Source organism: Symphalangus syndactylus, chromosome 5 (genome assembly GCF_028878055.3).
Source record: "Symphalangus syndactylus isolate Jambi chromosome 5, NHGRI_mSymSyn1-v2.1_pri, whole genome shotgun sequence".
In the NCBI taxonomy this organism is placed as follows: Eukaryota; Metazoa; Chordata; class Mammalia; order Primates; family Hylobatidae; genus Symphalangus; species Symphalangus syndactylus.
This window is the reverse complement of record NC_072427.2, coordinates 56,665,573-56,691,783: the sequence shown is the minus strand read 5'-3', so window position 1 is coordinate 56,691,783 and position 26,211 is coordinate 56,665,573. Positions and strand designations below refer to the sequence as shown.

The following is a 26,211-nucleotide window of genomic DNA, read 5'->3' as shown; positions in this document are numbered from 1 at the left end:
CCCACTTGAGGAGGCAGTCTGCCTGTTCTCAGATCTCAAGCTGCATGCTGGGAGAACCACTACTCTCTTCAAAGCTGTCAGATGGGGACATTTAAGTCTGCAAAGGTTACTGCTGCCTTTTGTTTGTCTGTGCCTTGGCCCCAGAGGTGCAGCCTACAGAGGCAGGCAGGCCTCCTTGAGCTGTGGTGGGCTCCACCAAGTTCGAGCTTCCCAGCCGCTTTGTTTACCCACGCAAGCCTCGGCAATGGCGGGCTCCCCTCTCCCAGCCTCACTGCCACCTTGCAGTTTGATCTCAGACTGCTGTGCTAGCAATGAGTGAGGCTCCGTGGGCATAAGACCCTCTGAGCCAGGTGTGGGATATAATCTCCTGGTGTGCCGTTTGTTAAGCCCATTGGAAAAGTGCAGTATTAGGGTGGGAGTGACCCAATTTTCTATGTGCCTTCTGTCACCACTTTCTTTGACTAGGAAACGGAATTCCCTGACCCCTTGCACTTCCCGGGTGAGGCAATGCCTCGCCCTGCTTCGGCTCATGCATGGTGCGCTACCCTCACTCTCCTGCACCCATTGTCCAGCACTCCCCAGTGAGATGAACCCAGTACCTCAGTTGTAAATGCAGAAATCACCTGTCTTCTGTGTCGCTCATGCTGGGAGCTGTAGACTGGAGTTGTTCCTATTCGGCCATCTTGGCTCCACCCTCCTGAAGCCATTATTATCCTTATACGAATACCAGATGAGACATTACAAGAAAACTACAGAGCAATATCTGTTATGAATACAAATATAAAAAATTCTAAACAAAATAACAGCAAACCAAATTCAGCAATATATAAAAAAGAATTATGCACCATGACCAAGTGATATTTACAGCAGAGATGTAAGGTTGACTTAACAATTTAAAAATAATTAATGTAATACATCACACAATAGATTAAAAACCAAAAATCACATGAACATCTCAAAAATCATTTGAAAAACTCCAACACCTTTTCTTGACAAAAACACTTACCAAACTAAAAACAAGGAAACTTCTTCAATTAGATAAAGGCATTTATAAAACACCCATATCAAATATCATACTTAATAGTGAAAGGAAAAATGGACCAAAATACTCTCAAAGGAATCAAGAAAAGAGAGAAAAATTAACATAGAACAAATGAGACAAATAGCACCATTAAGATGGTAGCTTTAAATTGAAATATATTAGAAACTTCATTAACTTGTGTGTTGCATGTTTGCTTTGTCATGAACTGTTAATATGTTTTCTAGAGTTCGAATGTGTCCCTCAGAGTTCATGTGTTGAAAACTTACTCCCCAATGTAAAGCATTGAGAGGTGGAACCTTTAAGAGGTGATTAGGTCATGTAGTGCTCTGCCGTAATACATGAATTAATGGCAATGTTATGAATAATTATCATGATTAGTTATCATGAAAGTGGGTTTGTTACAAAAGGATGAGTTTGGTTTGCCCCCTTCTCCCTGTCTCATCCATGTGATGCCTTCTACCACATTATGAAGCAGCAAAAAGGCAATCACAAGATGCTGGCCCCTTGATCTTGGACTTCCAAGCCTCCAGAACTATGAGAAATACATTTCTTTTTAAAATAAATTATCTAGGCCCGGCACAGTGGCTCATGGCTGTAATCCCCAGCACTTTGGGAGGCCGAGATAGGAGGATCACTTGAGGTCAAGAGTTCAAGAACAGCCTGGTCGACATTGTGAAACCCCATCTCTACTAAAAATACAAAAATTAGCCGGGTGTGGTGGTGTGTGCCTGTAATCCCAGCTACTCAGGAGGCTGAGGCATGAGAATTGCTTGAACCCAGGAGGCAGAGGTTGCAGTGAGCTGAGATCATGCCACTGCACTTCAGCCTGGGTGACAGAGTGAGACTCTGTCTCAAATAAAATAAAATAAAATAAATAAAATAAAATAAAATATCTAGTCTCTGGTATTCTGTCTTTTTTTTTCTTTTTTTAAAAACAGAGTTTCAGTCTTGTTGCCCAGGTTGGAGTGCAATGGTGCGATCTCGGCTCACTGCAACCTCCATCTCCCAGGTTCAAGCAATTCTCCTGTCTCAGCCTTCCGAGTAGCCGGGATTACAGGCGCATACCACCACGCCCTGCTAATTTTTGTATTTTTGGTAGAGACAGGGTTTCATCATATTGGTCAGGATGGTCTGGAACTCCTGACCTCAGGTAATCTGCCTGCCTCAGCCTCCCAAAATGCTAGGATTACAGGCGTGAGCCACTGTGCCCAGCTTTCTGGTATTCTGTTATAGCAGCACAAAATGGACTAAGACAATGTTAAATGATCCAATTAAAATAAAAAGTTTGCTAAAGTGTATTAAAAACCTAAAAAACTTTACCTTTTTTTAAACGACAAAGTGCCCATTCGACACACAAGGATACAGGGAGCTTGTGAATAAGAGGACTAAAAAAGATTTACTGTGCAAACACTAACTAAAACCCACCTCTATATATAAAAAGGAAAAATAGAGCTTATGACAGAGCTTTACTTCTAAGTAACTCAAGGTTTAAAGAAGAATTGTAATTAAAAATTTGCACTTAATTACATAAAAGCTCTCCATATACTGTATATCAAATCTTGTTGGAAGCAGCTAAAGTTGTACTTTAGAGGATTTTTTTAGCCTTCAAACATATAAAGAAAGAATAAAGGCTGAAACAGCTATTATCTTTTTGAAGAAATTAGGAAAACAAAATATCTATTTGAAGAAATCAGAGACAAAGTATATTAAATCTAAAGAAAGTAGAGTGAAAGACACCAGGATGACAAGAACAGAAATTAATGACATAGAAAACAGACATAAATAAAAGGAATCGACCAACCAAAAGTTGCTTCTTTGCAAAAATTAATGAGATGATATACTTTAGTAACAGTGTTCAAGGACAAAAACAAAGAGTGCACAAATAACACCATCAAGAATGAAAGAGGACCATCACTATCAATCCCACAAATAATAATATGAAAAGTAGAGGACATACTGAATGACTCAACACCACAAAACTGTGAAAGATAGTTAACTGAAAAAATATTAATTACAGAAACATACACAGTAGAAATAGTACTAAATAAATTTAATCAATAAGCAAAATTTTTTTCTACAAAAATTTTTGTACAAAGCTACCATGGCTTTCCTAGCAGGATTTATGTATTAGTCCATTTTTGTGTTGCTATAAAGAAATACTCAAGAATGAATAATTTATAATGAAAAAATATTTAGGTTTGGTGTGGTGGCTCACATCTGTGATCCTACCGATTTGGGAGACCAAGGCTAGAAGATCACTTGTGCTCAGGAATCTGAGACAAGCCTGGGCAACATAGAGAGACCCTGTCTCTAAAAATACATACATATATACAAACATAAATAAGACAGGAGATCTAATTGGCTCACAGTTCTGCAGCTGTACAGGAAGCTTGGTGCTAGCATCTGCTTCTGGTGAGGGCCTCAAGATGCATACAATCATGGTGGAAGGCAAACGGGGAGCTGATGTATTTCATGGTGCATCCCCCCAGAAAAGTCTTGAGAGGCCCTCAGAATCCCTAGCTGAGTGACTAGTGAAGATCTTTCCTTGTATAAAGCCAGGGCATAAAGACTGAAGAGTTGTCTGTTTCTCAAAAGCACATATCCCAGTAAAAAGTAATAAGGCATGTGAAGAAATAGGGAAAAATGGCCCAATCAAAGGAACAAAATAAATGTCCAGGAACTGACCTTAAACAAAGAGATCAATTAATGACCTGAAAAAGAATTCAAAATAATTGTCTTAAAGAACTTCAGTGTGGTACAAGAGTACACAGACAACTAAAAACAAATCCAGAAAACAATGCATTAACAAAGTGACAATATGATCAAAGAGACAAAAACTAAGGAAGAAAAAACAAATAGAAACTCCAGAGCCAAAGATTGCAATAACTGAACTATAAAATTCACTAGAAGGATTCAATAGACAACTTGATCAAGCAGAACAAAGAATCAGTGAAGTTGAAGACAGATAATTTGAAATGATCGAGTCACAGGAACGAAAAGAATAAATGATTAATAAAAGTGAAGAAAGCATAAGGGACTTATAAAAATCATCAAGCCTATCAATATACATGTTATAGGAGTTAAAAAGAAGAAAGAGAGCAAAGGGCAGAGAGCTTATTTGAAGAAATAATGGCCCAAACTTCCAAATCTGAGGAAGAAAATGGACATCCAAATTCTAGAAGCTCGAAGGATGCTGACTAAGAAGAACCCAAAGATGCCCACACTGAGACATATTGTAATCAAACTATCAAGGACAGTTTGATGTATCAGAAGTCAAGGATAAAGAGGGAGTCTTGAAAATAGTAAGAGAAAAGCCACTTGTATGTACAAGGGAGCTACTGTAAGATTATCAGCTGATCTCTCAGTAGAAACATTATAGGTTAGAAAGGAGTGAGATGTTATATTCAAAGTGCTGGAAGAAAAAACTTTAGTCAACCAAGAATATTATAACCAACAAAACTGTTCTTCAAAAATGAAGGAGAAGGCAGCCAAGTGGTCTCCCAAGACCACAACCCAGCCGCCACTAGTGTCGTCGCCACCCATAAAAGAGCCGAGCTGAGTGGGGGTGCTGCCCAGAGTCCTCTGGGCAAAAGAATACAGCAGGAGCTGATGACCCTCATGATGTCTGGTGACAAAGGGATTTCTGCTTTCCTTGAATCAGACAACCTTTTCAAATGGGTAGGGACCATCCATGGCGCAGCTGGCACAGTATATGAAGACCTGAGGTATAAGCTCTTGCTAGAGTTCCCCAGTGGCTACCCTTACAATGAGCCCACAGTGAAGTTCCTCACACTCTGCTAACACCCCAACATAGACACCCAGGGTAACATATGCCTGGATATCTGGAAGGACAAGTGGTCTGTACTGTATGGCATCAGGACCATTCTGGTCTCCATCCAGAGCCTGCTAGGAGAACCCAACATTGATAGCCCTTTGAACATGCATGCTGTTGAGTTCTGGAAAAACCCTACAGCTTTTACCTGCAAGAAACCTATTCCAAGTAGGTTACCAGCCAGGACCCCTGACCCAGGCTGCCCAGATTGTCCTTTTTTTTTTTTTGAGATGGAGTCTCGCTCTGTTGCCCAGGCTGGAGTGCAGTGGTGAGATCTCAGCTCACTGCAACCTCCACCTCCCAGGTTCAAACGATTCTTGTGCCTCAGCCTCCTGAGTAGCTGGGATTACAAGCACCCTCCACCATGCCCAGCTAATTTTAATATTTTTAGTAGAGATGAGGTCTCACCATGTTGGTCAGGCTAGTCACAAACTCCTGACCTCAGGTGATCTGCCTGCCTTGGCCTCCCAAAATGTTGGGATTACAGGCATGAGCCACCATGCCTGGCCTCCCTGCCTTCTCTGTGCTGCCTTTTTAAGTTTTCCTTCGATGGTCTGTCCTGTCTGTGATTTCTGTATAGGACTCTGTATCTTCAGCTGTGGTATTATTTTTGTTTTGTTTTTGTCTTTTAAATTAAGCCTTGGTTGAGCCATTGTGATGTATATTAAATAAATACATTTTGGTCATTAAAAAAAATGACGGTGAAATAAAGACTTTCCCAGAAAAATAAAAGCTGAAGGTGTTTATCCACACTAAATCTACCTTACAAAAAAATGCTAAAGGGAGTTCTTCAAGTTGAAACAAAAGGACACTTGACAGCAACACAACAGCATAAAAAATAGAAAGCACTCAGTAAAGGGAGGTATATGGAAAAGTACAGAATCCTGTAATATTCTAATGGTGGTACATAAATCACATTTAATCCTGGTATAAAATTTGAAAAAGTATAAATAGAATTATAATTATCAAACTGTGTTAATGAACATAAAATATAAAAATATGCAATTTGTGAAATAAATAACATAAAGTAGGGGGGATGTAAAATTTTGTATGTAATTGATGTTAAGTTTTTGTCAGTTTAAAATAAATGGCTATAATGCTAAGGTATTATACTTAATCTCCGTGGTAATCACAAAGGAAATATCTGTAGAAGATATACAGAAGAAAATGAGAAAGGAATCAAACTTGTCACTAAAAAAAATTTTAACAAAACCTGGGCCAGGCACGGTGGCTCACGCTTGTAATCCCAGCACTTTGGGAGGCCGAGGTGGGTGGATCACGAGGTCAGGAGATCAAGACCACGGTGAAACCTCGTCTCTACTAAAAATACAAAAAATTAGCCGGGCGTGGTGGCGGGCACCTGTAGTCCCAGCTGCTCGGAGAGGCTGAGGCAGGATAATGGCGTGAACCCGGGAGGCGGAGCTTGCAGTGAGCCGAGATTGCATCACTGCACTCCAGCCTGGGTGACATAGCGAGACTCCGTCTCAAAAAAAAAAAAAAAAAAAAAAAAATTTAACAAAACCTAATGAAAGGCAGCAAGAAAGGAAAAGGGACATAATAACGGCAAGGTATACAAAAAGCAATCAACAAAATGGCAAAGTAAGTCCTTTCCTGTCAGTAATTTTTATATATGTAAATCAAAAGAAATAGAGGGCCGAGCGCGGTGGCTCACACCTGTATTCCCAGCATTTTGGGAGGCCAGGATGGGCAGATCACCTGTGGTCAGGAGTTCGAGACCAGCCTGGCCAAAAGGATGAAACCCCATCTCTACCAAAAATATAAAAAATTAGCAGGGCATGGTGGCGTGCACCTGTAATCCCAGATACTCAGGAGGTTGAGGCAGGAGAATAGCTTGAACCTGGGAGGTGGAAGTTGCAGTGAGCTGAGACTGCGCCACTGCACTCCAGTCTGGGCGACAGAGCAAGACTCCATCTCAAAAACAAACAAACAAAAAACAAAAAAGAGAAAGAAAAAAGAAATAGAGTGGTTCAATATATTTTTCAGAACCTCAAGACCCACTCACCTTAGATATAAAGACATATATAGGCTGTGTATTAGTCCATTCTCGCAGTGTTATGAAGAAATACCCAAGACTGGGTAATTTATAAAGGAAAGAGGTTTAATTGACTCATAGTTCTTCATTGCTGGAGAGACCTCAGGATACTTACAATCACGGTGAATGGCAAAGGAGAAGCAGGCACCTTCTTTCCAGGGTAGCAGGACAGAGTGAATGCAAGCAGGGGAAACGGTAGATGCTTATAAAACCATTAGATCTCGTAAGACTCACTCATTACCATGAGAATGTGGGGGAAACCGGCCCTATGATCCAATTACCTCCACCTGATCCTGCCCTTGACATGTGGGGATTATTACAATTCAAAGTGAGATCTGGATGGGGACACAGAGCCAAATCGTATCAGGCTGCAAGTGAAAGGATGGAAAAAGATATTATATGCCAATTGCAACCAAAAAAGAGCAGTGCTGGCCAATTTATATCAGACAAAATAGACTCTAAGACAAAAACTGTCACAAGAGACAAAGATGAACATATAAGAATAAAAGAATCAATTTTCAGCTGGGCACAGTGACTCAGGCCTATGATCTCAGCATTTTGGGAGGCTGAGGTGGGCTGATCAACTGTGGACAGGAGTTTGAGACCAGCCTGGCCAACATGGCAAAACCCTGTCTCTACAAAAATCCAAAAACTTAGCTGGGCATGGTGGTGGACGCCTGTAGTCCCAGCTACGCAGGGGGCTGAGGCAGGAGAATCACTTGAACCTGGGAGACAGAGGTTGCAGTGAGCTGAGATCATGCCACTGCACTCCAGCCTGGGTGAGACTGAGACTCCTTCTCAAATAAAAAATAGCAAGAATCAATTTTCCAGTTATATAACAATTACATATATATATATATATATATATATATATATATATATATATATATATCAGTAGCTCACTTAAATATATGAAGCAAATGTTGAAAGAATTGAAGAGACAAATAGGCAGTAGCACAGTAATAGAAGGAGATTTTAGTACCTTGCTTTCAATAATGCATAGAATAACCAGACAGAAAATTAATAAAGAAACAGATAACTTGGGCCGGGTGCTGTGGCTCACGTCTGTAATCCCAGCGCTTTGGGAGGCTGAGGCGGGTGGATCACCTGAGGTCAGGAGTTCAAGACCAGGCTGGCCAACATGGTGAAACCCCGTCTCTATTAAAAATACAAAAATTAGCCGGGTATGGTGGTGGGTGCCTGTAATCCCAGCTACTCAGGAGGCTAAGGCAGGAGAATGGCTTGAACCCAGGAAGTGGAGGTTGCAGTGAGCCAAGATTGTGCCATTGCACTCCAGCCTGGGTGACAAGAGTGAGGTTCCATCTCAAAAAAAAAAAAAAAAAAGGAACTTGAACAACATTATAGACCAGTTGGACCTACAGATATATACAGAATGCTAAGAACTACAGAATAAATATTCTTCTCAAACTCACATGGAACATTCTTCAGGATAGATCACATGTTAGGCCACAAAACAAATCTTAAGTTTAAGAAAATTGAAATCATACCAACTGTCTTTCCTGATTATATTGGAATAAAACTAGAAATCAATAGCCAAACGAAAACGGGTAGATCACAAATATGGGGAAATTAAACAATATACTCTTGAACAACTAATAGATCAATGAAGAAATCACGAGAGAAATTGGGAAGTGTTTTGAGACAAATGCCAACAAATTTGATAGCCTAGAAGAAATAGAAAAATCTCTAGAAACATACAACATACCAATATTGAATCGTGAAGAAATAAAAAATCTGAACAGATTTAAAGCTAGTAGAGAGATTAAATCACCAACCAAAAACTTTCCCACATAGAAAAGCCCAGGACCAGGTGGCTTCACTGGAGAATTCTGCCAAACACTTAAAAAAGAATTAATATAAATTATTTGCAAACTTTTTTAAAAAATTGAAGAAAAAGGAATTTGATGAGACCAACATTACTCTGATTCCAAAATTAGACAAAGATACTACAGGTAAAGAAAACTACAAGCAAACATCCCTGATTAATATCGATGCAAAAATCCTCAACAAAATACTAGCAAACCAAATTCAATGACACATTAAAAGGTTTATACACCATGACCAAGTGGGATTTATTCCTGGAATACAAGGGTGGTTTAACATATGAAAATCAACAATCTAATATCACATTAAAAGAATGGAGGACACTATGTTCCAACTGTTCTATATATATACAAGTAAAAAAAGAAAAAAGAATGAAGGACAAAAACCACATGATCATTTCAATTGATGCAGAAAAAGCCTTAGAAAAAATTCCACACCCTTTCATGATAAAAACACCTGACAAACTATCAATAGAAAGATATTAGCTGACCATATTAAAGTGTATACAAAAAGCCCACAGACAACATCAAACTCAGTAGTGAAAAACTGAAAGCTTTATCTCTAAGGTTAGGAACAAGGCAAAGATGCTCATTCTTGCCACTTCTATTCAACGTAGTACTGGAAGTTCTAGCTGGAGGAATTGGACAAGAAAAAAGAAACTAAAGCTATCTAAATCTGAATAGAAGAAGTAAAAATACTTCTGTTTATAATATTATATGTAGAAAATTCTGGAGATTTCACACACACACACACACACACGCACACACACAAACACACACCTCTTAGAACTAAAGAACAAATTCAGCAAAGTTGCAGGGTACAAAAATCAACACATGAAATTAGTTTTATTTCTATATCTAACAATGAACAATTTAAAAAGAAAATTAGGAAAACGTCCCATTTACAAGAGCATTGAAAAGAATAATATACTTAGGAATAAGCTTAATCAAGGAGGTGAAAGACTTATATACTGAAAACTACAAAACATTGCTGAAAGAAATTAAAGAAAGTATAAATACATGTAAAGATATTTCACATTTATAGATTAGAAGACTCAATGTTGTTAAATGCTCATACTACCCAAATAAATTTACAGATCCAGTGTAATACTTATCAAAATCCAATGACATCTTTGAAGAAATAGAAAAAATTTTCTAAAATGTATATGGAATCCTAAAGAATCCTAAGGAATAGCCCAAATAATTTTGTAAAAGAAAAACAAAACTGAAAGTCTCACACTTCCCAATTTCAAAATATATTGCTACTCTGACACTAATCAAAATAGTAATGATACTGGCATAAAGACATATGGACCAATAGAATATAAGAGAGATCCCAGAAATAAATTCTCACATATGTGGTCAAATGATGTTTGATGAGGGCAAGACCATAACCAAAGCCTGCTTTCTGGAATAGTACCAATGCCAGTGTGGAAGATCTGTGGGCCTTATTGATGAATATAAAGATTTCAGTGGCTCACACCTGTAATCCTAGGACTTTGGGAGGCCAAGGGGGGCAGATCACCTGAGGTCAGGAGTTTGAGAGCAGCCTGGACAACATGGTAAAACCCCGTCTCTACTAAAAATACAAAAATTAGCCGGGCGTGTTAGTGCATGCCTGTAATCCCAGCTACTCAGGAGGCTGAGGCAGGAGAATTGCTTGAATCCAGGAGGCAGAGGTTGCAGTGAGCTGAGATCGCGCCACTGCACTCCAGCCTGGCCACAAAGAGTGAAACTCCATCTCAAAAAGAAAAAAAATCTAAATGCCTTTAACAGCACACAAGTCACCTCTTGAATGCTTTCCTGCTTAGAAATTTCTTCTACAAGATACCCTAAATTATTTTTCTCAAGTTCAAAGTTCCACAAATCTCTAGGGGCAGGAGCAAAATGCCTCCAGTCTCTTTGCTAAAACATAACAAGAGTCACGTTTACTCCAGTTCCCAAGTTCCTCATCTCCATCTGAGACCACCTCAGCCTGGATTTTATTGTCCATATCATTATCAGCATTTTGGGCAAAGCCATTCAACAAGTCTGTGGGAAGTTCCACACTCTCCCACATTTTTCTATCTTTTTCTGAGCCCTCCAAACTGTTCCAACCACTGCCTGTTACCCAGTTCCAAAGGAAAATTGTAAAAATAATGAAATTTGATTCTTAACTTATATCATTTATAAAAATTAACTTAAAAAAAGATAATAGACCTGAATATAAGACCTGAAACTTTAAAACTCCTAGAAGAAAACACAGAGGGAAAGCCTCCTGACACTGGACTTGGCAATACTTTCCTGGATATGATACAAAAAACACAGGTAATAAAAGCAAAAATATACAAATGGGACTATATCAGACTTACAACCCTCTGCATCAAATAAAACAACCAAGAAAGTAAAATGCAACCCACGGAATGGAAGAAATATTTGCAAACCATTTGATTGGTAAGGACTTAATATCTAGAATATATAAAGAACATTTACAGCTCAACAACAATAAAAACACATAACCTGATTAAAAAATGGACAAAGGACTTGAGCAGAGATTTCTCCAAAGAAAATATATGTGATGGTTAATTTTATGTGTCACTTTGACTAGAGTAAGGATTGTCTAGAGAACGAATAAAGCAATATTTGTAGGTGTGTCTGTGAGGGTGTTTCTAGAGGAAATTGGTGTGCAAATCAATAGACCGTATAGGGTAGATCCGCCCTCAATGTGGGCAGGCACCATCCAACCAGCTGAGGTCCGGAAAGAACAAAAAAGGCAGTAAAGAGGCAATTATCTCTTTTTCTCTCCTAGAGCTGGGGCACCCTTCTTCTCTTGCTCTTGGACATCAGAACTCCAGTCTCTCCAGCCTCTGGAGTCCAGGACTTACGCTAGTTGTCCCCTGGGTTCTCAGGCCTTCAGCCTCGAACTGAGATTTACATCATCAGCTTCCTAAATTCTGAGGCTTTTGGACTTGGACTGAGGAATGCTATTGGCTTCCAGGAGTCTCCAGCTTGCAGACAGCCTGTTGTGGGACTTCTCACCCTCCATAATCATGTGAGTGAGTTCCCCTAATAAATCCCCCATCTATCTCTTATCCATCCATCTTTCACTGGTTTTACCTCTCTAAGTATATGAAAAGATGCACAGCATCACTAGTCATCAGAAAAATGCAAATGAAAACCACAGTGAAATATTGCTTCACACCCCTTAGGAGGACCACTGTAAAAAAACCAAACAAACAGAAAATAACAAGTGTTGGCAATAACGTAGAAAAATTGGAACCAGTATGGTAATTCCTCAAGAAATTAAAATTAGAAGTATCACATGATCCAGCAACCTGACTTCTGAGTATAGATTCAAAATTGAAAACAGGCTTTCAAAGTGATGTTTGCACACCCATGTTTATTGCAGCAAAATTCACAATAGCCAAGATGTGGAAACTACTTAAACGTCCATGGACAGATGAATAGATAAACAAATGTGGTATACACATACAATGGTGTATGAGTCCTTTCTCACACTATTATAAAGAAATACCCGAGATTGGGTAATTTATAAAGAAGAAAAGTGTAATTGCCTCACAGTTCTGCAGGCTGTGCAGGAAACATAGTGGCTTCTGCTTCCAAGGGGGCTTCAGGAAACTTACAATCATGGTGGAAGGCAAATTGGGAGCAGGCATATCTTACATGGTCCAAGCAGGAGCAAGAGAGAGAGGGGAAGTGCTACACTTTTAAACAACCAGATCTTGCAAGTACTCACTCACTATCATGAGACCAACACCAAGGAAGAAATCTGTCCCCATGATCCAATCACCTCCTACCAGGCCCCACCTCCAATACTGGGAATTAGAATTCAACATGAAATTTGGGTGGGGACACAGACCCAAACCATATCAAATGGAATATTATCCATTCTTTTAAAAAAAGACATGCTGTCTCAACATCCATGAACCTTGACGACATTATGCTAAGCAAAATAAGCTAGTCACAAAAAGGCAAGTCTTGCACGATTCTACTTATATAGGGGTATCTAAAGTAGTTAAACTCTTAGAAGGTAGAATGGTGGTTGCCAGGGCCTGGGAAGAGAGGGGAAAAGGGTCGTTGTTGTTCAGTGGGTATAGAGCTGCAGTTTGCAAGGTTTTTCTTACCACAATTAGGAAAAATCATGTCTCTTGGATACTTGTACAACATGTGTAGGGATAAAAGTACAAAATATTTTGTAGTGTTAAGAAACGTAAATATTAGGAGGAATTAACCATGTTTATGCATTGCAAGGCTCAGTATCCTAAAGGTCAATTTATCATAAATTCATCTTTATTTTATTTTATTTTTTTATTTTTTTATTTTTATTTTTTTTTGCTTTTAAAATATATATATTTAAAATAATCTATTTAGGGTTTATCTTTACAACTAGATACATTTTTAATTTAAATTTTTTCTTTTTTAATTTATTTTTTTATTTTTTATTTTTTTTTATTATACTTTAGGGTTTTAGGGTACATGTGCACAATGTGCAGGTTTGTTACATATGTATCCATGTGCCATGTTGATTTCCTGCACCCATTACCTCGTCATTTAGCATTAGGTGTATCTCCTAATGCTGTCCCTCCCCCCTCCCCCCACCCCACAACATCCCCGGAGTGTGATGTTCCCCTTCCTGTGTCCATGAGTTCTCATTGTTCAATTCCCACCTATGAGTGAGAACATGCGGTGTTTGGTTTTTTGTCCTTGCGATAGTTTACTGAGAATGATGTTTTCCAGTTTCATCCATGTCCCTACAAAGGACATGAACTCATCATTTTTTATGGCTGCATAGTATTCCATGGTGTATATGTGCCACATTTTCTTAATCCAGTCTATCGTTGTTGGACATTTGGGTTGGTTCCAACTCTTTGCTATTGTGAATAGTGCCGCAATAAACATACGTGTGCATGTGTCTTTATAGCAGCATGATTTATAGTCCTTTGGGTATATACCCAGTAATGGGATGGCTGGGTCAAATGGTATTTCTAGTTCGAGATCCCTGAGGAATCGCCACACTGACTTCCACAATGGTTGAACTAGTTTACAGTCCCACCAACAGTGTAAAAGTGTTCCTATTTCTCCACATCCTCTCCAGCACCTGTTGTTTCCTGATTTTTTAATGATGGCCATTCTAACTGGTGTGAGATGGTATCTCACTGTGGTTTTGATTTGCATTTCTCTGATGGCCAGTGATGATGAGCATTTCTTCATGTGTTTTTTGGCTGCATAAATGTCTTCTTTTGAGAAGTGTCTGTTCATGTCCTCTGCCCACTTTTTGATGGGGTTGTTTGTTTTTTTCTTGTAAATTTGTTTGAGTTCATTGTAGATTCTGGATATTAGCCCTTTGTCAGATGAGTAGGTTGCAAAAATTTTCTCCCATTCTGTAGGTTGCCTGTTCACTCTGATGATAGTTTCTTTTGCTGTGCAGAAGCTCTTTAGTTTAATGAGATCCCATTTGTCGATTTTGGCTTTTGTTGCCATTGCTTTTGGTGTTTTAGACATGAAGTCCTTGCCCACGCCTATGTCCTGAATGGTATTGCCTAGGTTTTCTTGTAGAATTTTAATGGTTTTAGGTCTAACATATAAGTCTTTAATCCATCTTGAATTAATTTTTGTATAAGGTGTAAGGAAGGGATCCAGTTTCAGCTTTCTACATATGGCTAGCCAGTTTTCCCAGCACCATTTATTAAATAGGGAATCCTTTCCCCATTTCTTGTTTTTGTCAGGTTTGTCAAAGATCAGATAGTTGTAGCTATGTGGCATCATTTCTGAGGGCTCTGTTCTGTTCCATTGATCTATGTCTCTGTTGTGGTACCAGTACCATGCTGTTTTGGTTACTGTAGCCTTGTAGTATAGTTTAAAGTCAGGTAGCGTGATGCCTCCAGCTTTGTTCTTTTGGCTTAGGATTGACTTGGCGATGCGGGCTCTTTTTTGGTTCCATATGAACTTTAAAGTAGTTTTTTCCAATTCTGTGAAGAAAGTCATTGGTAGCTTGATGGGGATGGCATTGAATCTATAAATTACCTTGGGCAGTATGGCCATTTTCACGATATTGATTCTTCCAACCCATGAGCATGGAATGTTCTTCCATTTGTTTGTATCCTCTTTTATTTCATTGAGCAGTGGTTTGTAGTTCTCCTTGAAGAGGTCCTTCACATCCCTTGTAAGTTGGATTCCTAGGTATTTTATTCTCTTTGAAGCAATTGTGAATGGGAGTTCACTCATGATTTGGCTCTCTGTTTGTCTATTATTGGTGTACAAGAATGCTTGTGATTTTTGTACATTAATTTTGTATCCTGAGACTTTGCTGAAGTTGCTAATCAGCTTAAGGAGATTTTGGGCTGAGACAATGGGGTTTTATAGATATACAATCATGTCATCTGCAAACAGGGACAATTTGACTTCCTCTTTTCCTAATTGAATACCCTTTATTTCCTTCTCCTGCCTGATTGCTCTGGCCAGAACTTCCAGCACTATGTTGAATAGGAGCGGTGAGAGAGGGCATCCCTGTCTTGTGCCAGTTTTCAGAGGGAATGCTTCCAGTTTTTGCCCATTCAGTATGATATTTGCTGTGGGTTTGTCATAGATAGCTCTTATTATTTTGAGATACGTCCCATCAATACCTAATTTATTGAGAGTTTTTAGCATGAAGGGTTGTTGAATTTTGTCAAAGGCCTTTTCTGCATCTATTGAGATAATCATGTGGTTTTTGTCTTTGGTTCTGTTTATATGCTGGATTACATTTATTGATTTGTGTATGTTGAACCAGCCTTGCATCCCAGGGATGAAGCCCACTTGATTATGGTGGATAAGCTTTTTGTTGTGCTGCCGGATTCGGTTTGCCAGTATTTTATTGAGGATTTTTGCATCAATGTTCATCAAGGATATTGGTCTGAAATTCTCTTTTTTGGTTATGTCTCTGCCAGGTTTTGGTATCAGGACGATGCTGGCTTCGTAAAATGTGTTAGGGAGGATTCCCTCTTTTTCTATCGATTGGAATAGTTTCAGAAGGAATGGTACCAGTTCCTCCTTGTACCTCTGGTAGAATTCAGCTGTGAATCCATCAGGTCCTGGACTCTTTTTGGTTGGTAAGCTATTGATTATTGCCACAATTTCAGAACCTGTTATTGGTCTATTCAGAGATTCAACTTCTTCCTGGTTTAGTCTTGGGAGGGTGTATTTGTCGAGGAATTTATCCATTTCTTCTAGATTTTCTAGTTTATTTGCATAGAGGTGTTTGTAGTATTCTCTGATGGTAGATTGTATTTCTGTGGGATCGGTGGTGATATCCCCTTTTTCGTTTTTTATTGCATCTATTTGATTCTTCTCTCTTTTCTTCTTTATTAGTCTTGCTAGCGGTCCATCAATTTTGTTGATCTTTTCAAAAAACCAGCTCCTGGATTCATTAATTTTTTGAAGGGTTTTTTGTGTCTCTATTTCCTTCAGTTCTGCTCTGATTTTAGTTATTTCTAGCCTTCTGCTAGCTTTTGAATGTGTTTGCTCTTGCTTTTCTAGTTCTTTTAATTGTGATGTTAGGCTGTCAATTTTGGATCTTTCCTGCTTTCTCTTGTGGGCATTTAGTACTACAAATTTCCCTCTACACACTGCTTTGAACGTGTCCCAGAGATTCTGGTATGTTGTGTCTTTGTTCTCGTTGGTTTCAAAGAACATCTTTATTTCTGCCTTCATTTCATTATGTACCCAATAGTCATTCAGGAGCAGGTTGTTCAGTTTCCATGTAGTTGAGCGGTTTTGACTGAGTTTCTTAATCCTGAGTTCTAGTTTGATTGCACTGTGGTCTGAGAGACAGTTTGTTATAATTTCTGTTCTTTTACATTTGCTGAGGAGAGCTTTACTTCCAACTATGTGGTCAATTTTGGAATAGGTGTGGTGTGGTGCTGAAAAAAATGTATATTCTGTTGACTTGGGGTGGAGAGTTCTGTAGATGTCTATTAGGTCCACTTTATGTAGAGCTGAGTTCAATTCCTGGATATCCTTGTTAACTTTCTGTCTTGTTGATCTGTCTAATGTTGACAGTGGGGTGTTAAAATCTCCCATTATTATTGTGTGGGAGTTTAAGCCCCTTTGTAGGTCACTGAGGACTTGCTTTATGAATCTGGGTGCTCCTGTGTTGGGTGCATATATGTTTAGAATAGTTAGCTCTTCTTGTTGGATTGATCCCTTTACCATTATGTAATGGCCTTCTTTGTCTCTTTTGATCTTTGTTGGTTTAAAGTCTATTTTATCAGAGACTAGGATTGCAACCCCTGCCTTTTTTTGTTTTCCAGTTGCTTGATAGATCTTCCTCCATCCCTTTATTTTGAGTCTATGTGTGTCTCTGCACGTGAGATGGGTTTCCTGAATACAGCACACTGATGGGTCCTGACTCCTTATCCAGTTTGCCAGTCTGTGTCTTTTGATTGGAGCATTTAGCCCATTTACATTTAACGTTAATATTGTTATGTGTGAATCTGATCCTGTCATTATGATGTTAGTTGGTTATTTTGCTCGTTAGTTGATGCAGTTTCTTCCTAGCCTCGATGGTCTTTACAATTTGGCATGTTTTTGCACTGGCTGGTACCGGTTGTTCCTTTCCATGTTTAGTGCTTCCTTCAGGAGCTCTTTTAGGGCAGGCCTGGTGGTGACAAAATCACTCAGCATTTGCTTGTCTGTAAAGTATTTTATTTCTCCTTCACTTATGAAGCTTAGTTTGGCGGGATAGGAAATTCTGGGTTGAAAATTCTTTTCTTTAAGAATGTTGAATATCGGCCCCCACTCTCTTCTGGCTTGTAGAGTTTCTGCTGAGAGATCAGCTGTTAGTCTGATGGGCTTCCCTTTGTGGGTAACCCGACCTTTCTCTCTGGCTGCCCTTAACATTTTTTCCTTCATTTCAACTTTGGTGAATCTGACAATTATATGTCTTGGAGTTGCTCTTCTCGAGGAGTATCTTTGTGGCGTTCTCTGTATTTCCTGAATCTGAATGCTGGCCTGCCTTGCTATATTGGGGAAGTTCTCCTGGATAATATCTTGCAGAGTGTTTTCCAACTTGGTTCCATTCTCCCCATCATTTTCAGGTACACCAATCAGACGTAGGTTTGGTCTTTTCACAGTCCCAAATTTCTTGGAGGCTTTGTTCATTTCTTTTTATTCTTTTTTCTCTAAACTTCCCTTCTCTCTTCATTTCATTCATTTCATCTTCCATCAGCGATACCCTTTCTTCTAGTTGATCGCATCTGCTACTGAGGCTTCTGCAATCTTCGCGTAGTTCTCGAAACTTGGCTTTCAGCTCCATCAGCTCCTTTAAGCCCTTCTCTCCATTGGTTATTCTAGTTATCCATTCTTCTAATTTTTTTTCAAAGTTTTTAACTTCTTTGCTATTGTTTTGAATTTCCTCTCGTAGCTCAGAGTAGTTTGATCGTCTGAAGCCTTCTTCTCTCAACTCGTCAAAGTCATCCTCCATCCAGCTTTGTTCCGTTGCTGGTGAGGAACTGTGTTCCTTTGGAGGAGGAGAGGTGCTCTGTTTTTTAGAGTTTCCAGTTTTTTTGCTCTGTTTTTTCCCCATCTTTGTGGTTTTATCTACTTTTTGTCTTTGATGATGGTGATGTACAGACGGGTTTTTGGTGTGGATGTCCTTTCTGTTTGTTAGTTTTCCTTCTACTAGACAGGACCCTCAGCTGCAGGTCTGTTGGAGTTTGCTAGAGGTCCACTCCAGACCCTGTTCGGCTGGGTGTCAGCAGCGGTGGCTGCAGAACAGCGGATTTTCGTGAGACCACAAATTCAGCTGTCTGATAGTTCCTCTGAAAGTTTTGTCTCAGAGGAGTACGCGGCTGAATGAGGTGTCAGTCTGTCCCTACTGGGGGGTGCCTCCCAGTTAGGCTGCTCAGGGGTGAGGGACCCACTTTAGGAGGCAGTCTGTCCGTTCTCAGATCTCCAGCTGCGTGCTGGGAGAACCACTACTCTCTTCAAAGCTGTCAGTCAGACAGGGACATTTAAGTCTGTGGAGGTTCTTGCTGAGTTTTTGTTTGTGTGTGCCCTGCCCCCAGAGGTGGAGCCTACAGAGGCAGGCAGGCCTCCTTGAGCTGTGGTGGGCTCCACCCAGTTCGAGCTTCCTGGCTGCTTTGTTTACCTAAGCAAGCCTGGGCAATGGCGGGCGCCCCTCCCCCAGCCTCGCTGCCGCCTTGCAGCTTGATCTCAGACTGCTGTGCTAGCAATCAGCGAGACTCCGTGGGCATAGGACCCTATGAGCCAGGTGCGGGACACAATCTCCTAGTGTGCCGTTTTCCAGGCCCGTTGGAAAAGCGCAGTATTAGGATGGGACTGACCCGATATTCCAGGTGCTGTCTGTTTCCCCTTTCTTTGACTAGGAAAGGGAACTCCCTGACCCCTTGCGCTTCCCGAGTGAGGCAATGCCTCGCCCTGCTTCGGCTCGCACACAGTGCGCTTCACCGACTGTCCTGCACCCACTGTTAGGCACTCCCTAGTGAGATGAAACCGGTACCTCAAGCAGAAATGCAGAAATCACCCGTCTTCTTTGTCGCTGGGGCTGGGAGCTGGAGACCGGAGCTGTTCCTATTCGGCCATCTTGGCTCCACCCCCATAAATTCGTCTTTAGATTTAATGTAACCTCAGTCAGAATTTCAACAGGTTTTTTGGTAGAACTTCAGAAGCTTATTCTAAATTTTATATAGAAATGTCAAGGACCGGCTGGGCGCGGTGGCTCACGCCTGTAATCCCAGCACTTTGGGAGGCCGCGGCAGGCAGATCACGAGGTCAGGAGATCAAGCCCATCCTGGCTAACACAGTAAAACCCCGTCTCTACTAAAAAATACAGAAAAATTAGCCGGGCGTGGTGGCAGGTGCCTGTAGTCCCAGCTACTCGGGAAGCTGAGGCAGAATGGCATGAACCCGGGAGGCAGAGCTTGCAGTGAGCTGAGATCACGCCACTGCAGTCTGGCCTGGGCGAAAGAGCGAGACTCCATCTCAAAAAAAAAAAAAAGAAAAAAGAAAAAAGAAATGCCACAGACCAAATATAACCAGGACATTCTTGAATACATAGTGGAAGAAAGTAGCAAGATTTGCTCTACCAGAGTTCAAATTTACCATAAAACTAATTTACTATAAATGCAAGGCTCCTTGCTCACAAACTATTAAGAATTTTGGGACTGCACCCCTAACGCATTAAGTCAAGTGCAGGAGTCTTCTAAGGATAGGGCGCTGTACAGTGCTGCATTCTGTATGTTCATTTAACTGATGACAAAAAGTGGCAGTGCAGAGCAGTGGGGAAATGACAGCGTTTTCAGTACACGGTGAGGGGACAATTTGTTATTCAGGTGGAGAAAAATGATAGACTTAAAACCATGAGAGGTCCTTAAAAAGGACGGGAATTCTGACACTTGGTACTACACAGATGAACCTTGAAGACACTATGCTAATGAAATAAGCCAGATACAAAAGGGCAAATAATGTCTGATTCTGCTTACATATGATACCAAGAATGGTGAGATTCATAGAGATGGAAAGCAGAATAGCAGATGCCAGGGGCTGGAAGAGGGGGAATAGTGAGTTATTATTTAATAGGTACAGAATTTGTCTTTGGGAAGCTGAAAGTGTTCTGGAGATGGATAGTGGTAAAGGCTGCACAATAATATGAGTGAACTTAAAGTCACTGACTTGTACACTTAAAAATAGTTAAAATGGTAAATGTTATGTATATTTTACCAGAATTAAATAAAGATGAAAAGCAAAACAATGTACCTGTAGAAGAAAATACAGGAGACTAACTTTATGATCTTAGCACAGAGAAAAAGATTCTTTTATTTTAAACTTTTTATTTATTTATTTATTTATTTTGAGATGGAGTCTCACTCTGTCACCTAGGCTGGAGTGCAGTGGCACGATCTCGACTCACTGCAAGCTCCACCTCCTAGGTTCACACCATTCTCCTGCCTCAGCCTCCCGAGTAGCTGGGACTACAGGCACCCGCCACTACTCCTGGTTAATTTTTTGTGATTTTTAGTAGAGACAGGGTTTCATCGTGTTAGCCAGGATGGTCTCGATCTCCTGACCTTGTGACCCGCCTGCCTTGGCCTCCCAAAGTGCTGGGATTACAGGCGTGAGCCAGGGCGCCCGGCCCAATTCTTTTATTTTAAATTAGAGATCATGCTCTGTTGCCTTGGTTGGAAGGGGAAGATTTTAAACAAGGTCCAAACAGCACTAATGATAAAGGAGATATCTGATAATTTTGATTCATTAGAATTAAGAAACTTTTCTTCATCAAAGGACACTATTAAGAGAGTGAAAAGCTAAGTCACAAAGTAAAAGAAGATATTTGCAGTACATACACCTGGCAAAGAGGTCATATCTAGATATATAAAGTACACCTAAAAATCGATGAGAGAGAACAATGAGTAAAAGGGGAAAAAATAGGTGTCTTAGTCTGTGTCATGCTGCTATCACAGTGCACCAAGGACTGGGTAACTTATAAAGAGCAGAAATTAATTTTCCTACAGTTCTGGAGGCTGGTAAGTCAAGATTAAAGGGCCGGCATCTGGCAAGGGTTTTCTTGCTGCATCATTACATGTTGGAAGGCATCACATGGTGGAAGGGCAAAGAGAGGGTGAGGGAGAGAGTAAAATACCCTTGAAAACAAACCCACTTCCATGATAATGGCACAAATTCATTCACTCTGCCCTCATGGCCTAACCACCTCTTGTTAAGGCCCCACCTCTCAACACTGTTGCTTTGGGGATTAAATTTCCAACAAATACTTTCTGGGGGACACATTCAAAGGTTAGCAATGGGCAAAATGTTTCAACAAGTTGAAAGAGAAGATATCTAAATGGCCAATAAACATGTAAATGTTCCTTAATCATGTAAATTCAAGTCACAATGAGATCATTCCATCTTTTGAAAGTCTGACAGTACCAAGTATTGGTAAGACCTTGAAGTCACAGGCACTCATAACGCTGCTGGTGGTAGAATCTCCATTCTTTGGAGAAGGATGTAACAGTATCCACTAAAGCTGAAGACAAGTACACTCACGAGCCTCCAATTCATCATAGCCCCTGCTACGGACTGAGTATATATGCACCACCCCAATTCATAGGTTGAAATTCTAACCCCCAAGGTGATGGTATTTGGAGATGGGGCGTGCAGCAGATGATTAGGTCATAAGGGTGGACCCCTCAGGTGGAGTTAGTGACCTTATAAAAAGAGACACAAAAGGGCTTGCTGCCTCTTTCTCTCACTCCACCATGTGTGGACACAATGAGAAGACGGCAGTCTACAACCTGGAAGCGAGCCCTCACCGAGAACCCAACTATCCTGGCACCTTGATCTCAGACTTACAGCCTCCAGAACTGTGAAAAATAAGTGTCTGTTGTTTAAGCCATCCAGTGTGTGGTACTATTATTTTTTGTTATATCAGCCCACACTGACTAAGACAGCTCTCAAATGCAAACAACAGAAATGTCCACCAACAGTAGGGTGGACAAAAAACTGTATATTCATAGAATGGATTTTATGCTGCAGCAAAAATGAATTACAAATGCCTACAGCAACATGCTTAAATTTTTTTTTTTTTTAGACAGAGTCTCCCTCTGTCGCCCAGGCTGGAGTGCAGTGGTGTGCTCTCAGCTCACTGCAACCTCCGCCTCCCAGGTTCAAGCGATTCTCCTGCCTCAGCTTCCTGAGTAGCTGGGACTACAGGCACCTGCCATCATGCCTGGCTAATTTTTTGTATTTTTAGTAGAGACGGGTTTTCACGGTGTTAGCCAGGATGGTCTCTACCTCCTGACCTTGTGATCTGCCCGCCTCGGCCTCCCAAAGTGCTGGGATTACAGGCGTGAGCCACCACGCCCAGCCTGGCCAAATCTTATTTTTATTTTATTTTATTTTTTTTTTGCACACAAAACAATAAACATTTTCTAAAAGTACATACGAACAAAAAGATGCATATCAAACATATTAGGAAGGTTGCACATGGGAAGACGGGGAATAGAAATGGGGGGTGGGAATTAAAGAAAATAAATGAGAGAGGGACTTTGTATGGATCAATGATAATAACGCAATCCTCTATTTGACAAAGAAGAAGGAGAAGGAAGAGGAAGAAAAAGAAAGTGGGATAAAGGATCAGAAAGGGAGGAAAATAGAAAAAATTAGAGTATGACTCCAGGGTAGACCTGTTTTGTTGTTGCTTGTTTCGTTGGTTGGTTTGACAGTTGTATTTTTCATATGTTTCACCATGTTGGCCAGGCTGGTCTCCAGCTCCTAGCCTCAAGTGATCAACCTGCCTCAGCCTCCCAGAGTACTGGGACTACAGGCGTGAGCCACCACATCCAGCCCCCACATTGCTTCTGGCCTCTGTGGTAGACCTCCCAGACGGGGCTGCTGGGCAGAGGCCCTCCCCACATCCCAGACGGGGCGGCCAGGCAGAGGCGCTCCTCACATCCCAGACGATGGGTGGCCGGGCAGAGGCGCCCCTCACATCCCAGAAGGGGCGGCCGCGAAGAGGCGCTCCTCACTTCCCAGACGGGGCGGCCGGGCAGAGGCGCTCCTCACTTCCCAGACGGGGCGGCCGGGCAGAGGCGCTCCTCACTTCCCAGACGGGGCGGCCGCGCAGAGGCACTCCTCACTTCCCAGAAGGGGCGGCAGCCTGGCCAAATCTTAAAAGCATAATCTTGAGAGAAAGAAGCCAGGTCTCAAACCATGCAAACACTGCATGATTCAATTTCTATACCCTGCGAAGACTTGCGGATACAACCTTATCATTTAGGGATGCTTGCTTATGTGGTCAACTCTAAAGCAACTGAAGGAAGGAAGTGTTGACTGGGAATGCCAGGTGGCAGAGATCTGGCGAAGGGCACGGGGATGGAGGAGGTGTGATCCAGATGGATGCAAGTGGTGGCTACACAGGTGTTTGCTTTACAACAACTTGCTAAGTTGAACATTTGCATTTTAAACATTTTTCTGGATGTATGTTATATTTCATAATAAGGAGGAAGACTAGAGAGAAAGGAGGAGAGAAATCAGAGCACTTACAAAACCTTTCATGTCGTTTTGCTGAAAAAGGAAGGTTGCTGGAAGGGGAAGTGAAGTTGAGAATTTTTTTTCCTGGTTCTTTTATCTATTTAATGTCATTTTCCCCTGCCCCTCATGCCCTTGTCCCCAAGCTCTTATCAGGAGCTCTTGCACTGGAAAGGGGGCTCCTTCCTGACTACCTCTCTCTGCTCCCTGTTTTCCTATCTAGACATGGCCTCTGCCCTCCATGGAAGGCTCCATACCAGCCAACTGGGCCACACCTTCTCCTATACCTGGTCATTTTCTTTCTCTGTCTCCCTTCCTCCCTCCCTCCTTCCCTTCCTCCCTCCCTTCTTTTTCTTGATTCCTCCCTTTTCTTGCTTTCTTTCTTGTTCTCTCTTTCTTTCCTGTTTTTTTTTTTTTTAAATAAGGTCTTTCTCTGTTGCCCAGGCTGGAGTGCAGTGGTGTGATCACCACTCACTGAAGCCTCAATCTCCTGGGCTCAAGATATCCTCCTGCCTCAGCTTCCTGAGTAGCTGGGACTATAGGCATGCACCACCACACCCAGCTAACTTTTAATTTTTTTTGTAGAGATGGGGCCTTGCTTTTTTGCCCAGGCTAGTCTTGAACTCCTGGGCTCAAGCGATCCTCTTGTCTTAGCCTCCCAAAGTGCTGGCATTACAGGCATGAGCCACTGCACCTGGCCTGGTCATTTCCATTTGAAGCTGGATATTGTGAATTTTACCATGTTGGATGCTGGATACTTTTGTATTATTATAAATAATCTTAGGCTGGGTGCGGTGGCTCATGCCTGTAATCCCAACACTTTGGGAGGCCGAGGCGGGCGGATCACTTGAGGCCAGGAGTTCAAGACCAGCCTGGCCAACATGGTGAAACCCCATCTCTACTAAAAATACAAAAATTAGCTGGCATGGTGGCACGTGCCTGATTCCAGCGCCCACTGCACTCCAGCCTCAGCGACAGAGCGAGACTCTGCCTCAAAACAAAGCAGAAAAATAAACACATAAATAATCTTGAGCTTTTTTTCTGAGATGCAATGAAGCTACTGAGAAACTGTTTGATCTTGTTGGGTCTTGCTTTTATGATTTGTTAGGTGGGTGTGGAGCAGTGCTTAGTCCAGGGCTGAGTTTAGGCTACCCACTGAGTACTGCGCCCAGTGGCCAATGAATCAGGAGTTGTGCGTTCTGGCTGGTGGGAGCCCCCTGGGAGCTCCAGCTGCTGTTCTTTACTTCCATACGGTGGCTTTTCCCTGGCCCCCAAGCAGTTTCTTCACACACAGGAGGTGAATAATCGAGGAGTCCCTTTGCAGGTGTCCAGGGCTCTGTTCTGCCAGCTCTCTCCATTTAGGTCCTCTGTCCTAAAAACCCTAGCCACCTTGGTCTCCCTGGACTGTCAGCTCTGTTCCCTTCTCCCAGGGAGTCCACTCTCTTCCACCAGGGTCCCCCCTTCCGCAGTCCCTGTGTGCTGTGCAGCCTGTACATGCAATCAGGGCAGTGAGCCAGGGCCGTTGAAGGACTCACCTGTTTCCCACCTCCCGTTCTACTGAAGGCTATGGGCTAGGATGCCCATCCAGCCTGTGGGCTCAGACTACGGCATCTTTGTGGGCCCCAGGGAATGTCATCTCAAAGATACCCCTGCCCTGAGAGCCCAGCCCTGTGAGGTCTCCCTGAGCCCTTGGTCTGGAAGCAGTGGTGCCCCTGTGTGGGCTGACACTGACTGGCCACTCAGGCTCCGTGCAAGGGACATCAGTCCCACGCCAGTCCCTGGCAGCCGAGGCCACAGCTGCCCCACAGCCGCTCTTGCCCCTCCTGCAAAAGGTGTAGTTTGCCTAGCTCAGGGTCTTAGCTGCCCTCACCATGCGGAGAATCTTTTGGTCCCAGACCACCAGGAGACACCACCCCTCACATTTCTTTTTTGAGCACCTGCCAGATGTAGGAAATCTTTTATAGAATTAAGAGAAGATGGAGAGAGAACAGCCAAGTCCTACCCCAGACAGATTCCTACCTAGTGGAGGGTAAGAGGCCTGCCATCATTGCCACTGGTGGTACAACGCTGGTGCCAGGACTGTGTGCCAGGCTTGTTGCTTCGCGTCCGTTACTTCATCTCAGCAGACAACTCTCAATATCGCCATTCTACAGATGGGGAAATGAGGCTCAGAGAGGTAAGTGACTTGCTCAGGTTCACACAGCTGCACACAGCTGGACATACAGCTGCCCACACAGTAAAATGCAGGATCAGTGACAGCAGGGGAGAGAGACTTGCCAGTTGGAGAGCCAGGAAGGTGCACAGAGGAGGTGGCATTGAACTGGCTCTGGGGATGGGCAGGCCTTTTATAGAGGACTGGGAAGAAGGGCCAGGAACCAACAGCACCCCCCAAGGGAGGTTCAAATCAGGTGCTTGC

At 41.8% G+C, this 26,211-nt stretch overlaps 1 pseudogene; it reads left to right on the top strand.

The window, feature by feature from the left end:
- Nucleotides 1-3,480: 3,480 nt before the first annotated feature.
- Nucleotides 3,481-5,067, top strand: LOC129481577 (ubiquitin-conjugating enzyme E2 C-like; annotated as a pseudogene).
- The last annotated feature ends 21,144 nt before the right edge of the window (nt 5,068-26,211 follow it).